The sequence below is a fragment of the Buceros rhinoceros genome, unplaced genomic scaffold, assembly GCF_000710305.1.
Source record: "Buceros rhinoceros silvestris isolate BGI_N320 unplaced genomic scaffold, ASM71030v1 scaffold9286, whole genome shotgun sequence".
Lineage (NCBI taxonomy): Eukaryota > Metazoa > Chordata > Aves > Bucerotiformes > Bucerotidae > Buceros > Buceros rhinoceros.
The window spans coordinates 5,198-8,907 of NW_010418048.1; positions in this window are offsets into that span (position 1 = coordinate 5,198).

Genomic DNA, 3,710 nt, shown 5'->3' on the forward strand with positions numbered 1-3,710 from the left:
ACATTTTGCCAACAAACTATGAGAGATGCTCCCGTTCTTTCTGATGACAAATATATCTGCCACACAACTCTTTACGGTGCTTAATGCCTGCCTCTTCCTACGTCATAAATGTGAAAATAAGCAAGAAAAAAAGATCATAATGTAAAGGCAGGCATATTTCTGGAACAAACGTCACACGCGGCCATTTGTCTCCTCCCAGCAAAGACAGCCCTTGTTTAATTGGAAGGAAAAACCTCATAATGAGGCTAACTGCCTTCCGCGACTCGAGTCTGTGCCAGAACTGTCAGGGTGGTGCTGCTTGTGTGTGTGTGGGGGGGTGTTTCCACTTTCTCATGGATTCAACGCACGTAAATAAAGACCAGGGAAGAAGGTCTGTTCCCTCAGCCCCGTTTCACTCAAAGCTGCTGCGGAAGGCAGTGAACTCTTGAGGAAGGTGGAGAAAGCAGGGTGGCAGGCTGGGAGACCCTGGATCTGCCAAGGGCATGTTTGTACTTGGAAACAGCCCAGGGGTGCTCACGTGTGGATGTGAGCGAGTTCCCTATTCTGCCTTATCCACTTCTAAAAGGTGGATCAATCTCAAATGAGTGTTTCCTGCACTGTAAAGTTCTAGTTCAAACAGACCAACCACACACACACACACAAAAAAAAGCTGATGTGTTCCAAGCTAGCGTTAATCTCCACTTGCCTGACTGAGGCCATGCCTCACGGGAGCTGTGGTTCAGCGCTGGACACCCTGCGGTGCAGCCTCTTCCTTGCACAAAGAGCTGGGGTGCGTTTTGTGCCTGTTTCCCATGACTGAAAGTCCTCCTGGAAGCTACTGGTTTGTACAGAAAGTTTTCAAAACTTGTCAAGCGTGTTTTCCAGCAAGGAAATGTTCCCCTTAAATTTTTTTGGGCCCTTCTCTTTTCAGGATGGCCAGAGGCAGCACAACAGATCAGTTGGGGGAAGCATCGAACCAGAAACAGCATGTTTAAGTTACAGTGATGACTTTTTTAAGGTGTAGCTTTCCCTCATTTAATGCTCATGTATGAACTAATGATTAATCACAGACACAAAAGAGACTTTGTGCTTTGACAGCACCTTTCCCAAAGGATGTGCTCAAAGCGGTCTGTACAGAATCAGTTTCCCTCAGCATTACCCCACATATTTTGCAGATGAGTGTGTCGAGGTGGAAAAACTCCACTCCAGGCTATGCACAAGTCTGTGGCAAGGATAAAGCCCAGGTTTCCTCAACGCCAGATCTGTCTGAAGGTTCCTCCTCTTTGCTGACTGCCGCAAAAGAGAGTAAGGCTGAAGGCAGAGCACAGAAAGAATAAACTCTAAGATACAGCTTTATGCTCCTCGGACGCTTCATGTTTAGGGGTGTCACTGGTTCGTGACTGAACTTGCGGCACAGTGATAAGAGCTTGGGGCTAACCAGGGTTAATTTTAATCATCCCTCATTACCTCTGCCATTTGCAGGATGAGTTCTTAAAGTGGTATTTTGATTTGATAGAAGGAGCCATACAGCTCTGTTGTCAACAACCAGCTTGGCCAGAACCAATTCATCATTAGAATTACCTGCCTCAGGGCTCCTTTCTGACCAGCTTTGCCTCTCTGGCTAACGAGATGCGTTACCTCAGCACAGCTTTATAACACCCTTGCTGTTGATTTACTGCTGCTCGAGGCTAGACAATTCCTGCCTGGCAGCAGCTCCTAAGCCTCGCCTGCAAAACCTGTCCCACAGCCAAACCACACAGTTCCGCAAAGAAAACGGGCAAACGTGCGCAGAAACAAGACAGAAGCGGCTGCTGGTCCTGCTTAGAATCTTGTCTAGAGGACACGGGCCTCTCTAGCTACTGCTGTGGGAGGGAGGAGGCTTAGGTACAGGACAACCTTGTAACAAAACCCTGTAATGTCCTCCAACTGCTGAAGCTGTAGCTGACTGAAGAAGGCAGAGTGGCTCGTGTAGCTACTGGGCAGGTCTCTCAAGCCTGAGAAAAGAGATTCATCATTATGGAAGACAAAGCAAAGATTCCCCAAATCAAATCTTCAAGGTTTCCAGCTTTCCTTAATACTAAGGATTGTTTTTACTGATCCCTTGAGGAAGAGGATTTGGAGGACAGACCGTTTCTCCAGACAGGAGACAAGTGCTAAAGTGCTCCCCTGTAATTAGGCTTTTCTCTCCCAAAGGCATTAGCAGGGAGTTGCAGCTGTAGCAGTAAGAAGCAGTTTTGCAAGGTCAGGGTGATAAAGAGTGGAGTACACTTTACCTCAGTCTCCTCCCTCACTAACAGCCCTACAGTTCTCTCTTGGCTACCATGGTTTCAATCCCAGTGAGCTCTTAGTGTAGAACTGAGCAATAAATGGTCTTAATTTTCTAGAGAAGGTGGCTTGAATTCTGAAAAATGCATATTGGAGCTTCTTGCAAAACTTCCAGGGTGAAACTTGGAGGAAACGGGTGCTTTAGTGCCTTTGATTTTTGCATCTCAGCAAGAAGTTTGCACTTCAATGGAAACAAAGGTTTCAGGTTCTCGGAGTGTTTTAACAGTCCCTGTGGCAACCAGGTTCCTGCGGAATGTCCCGGTAGTTTCAGTGGAGCTGGAGAGAGCAGGGAAAAGGGAGAAGACAAAGATTTCACTCTATCTAGTCTATAGGGAAAGGAGTAAGGAGAGAAAAGATGTGAGAATTCTCAAGAAAACCCCTATCATTGCTCCAACAAAGCTCTTCTCTCTACCCGTGCAGTGCGGCAAATGCGATTTTCTCATTGTTGTCTTCCCGCACACCCTAGAAAGCATCATCGTGGAAAAGCTTTGCAAAGAAACCTCTTCATAACTTGACTTGGAACGATTTCACTGATCTTTCTTCTTGCTCAGAAGAAAAAAGAAATTCATTTATTCTTCCCAAGGAAAACGAAATTATAAGGGAGAAATAAAAGCATTAGAAGATGTCTTCCAAAGGCCTGATAAAGAAAAGGCTGAGTTGGGGGATGAGGCAGGGGAAAAACCTGCAACAGACTGTCCTGGCACTCTGAGTGAGGAGGTGAAAGCCTCCCTCGGGCACCTTCTGGCAACCCTTGTCGGTTACCAAGGCACTGTGTGCACTAGGTACCTGGCCGGTACCCTGTGAAGGGCAAATGAGGGAGTGACAGGAGATGGGGGGAGCCTGAGAGGGACAGCAGGAACAAGGGGGAACCCACATCATGCAAGACCTCTCATGGAAGCCTTGGGACCCCTCAGCTGCTGCAGTACTGGCTGCATCACGGAGCTGGCGCAGCTCCAACTTTCTATCAAGAAATTCAGCTGCAGACAAACATCAAGTGCACCCTTAGAAACTTCAGGTTTGGTATTAAAACATCCGTCACTATCATCATCCTTTTGCTCCCTCGCTCTTCTAAGCACGGCCCTTGCCTCATCAATCATTGCCTTCTCTTTGTAGTTTAGGCGCGCTGGCACCTCTCCAGCAAGGCACTACATCATTTTTAATTAAACAAAAATGGCTTGGGCGGGTGATGTAACTGTTTGTTCATTTGCGGGAGAGTTGATCTTCCTGCAGCAGCTCTCTTTTGTGCCTATAATGCAAGAGTGCCCCAGTCCAGATGTGCTTCAGCCTCCCCGGGGTGCACGCGCTTCCCCCTCACCTTTAGCTGCTGCGGTGGCACAGGTCCAAAACGCTCTCCTGTATATTTCAGAACTAAACAAGCCATCAAGAACTAGGACTTTCTTTTCGTC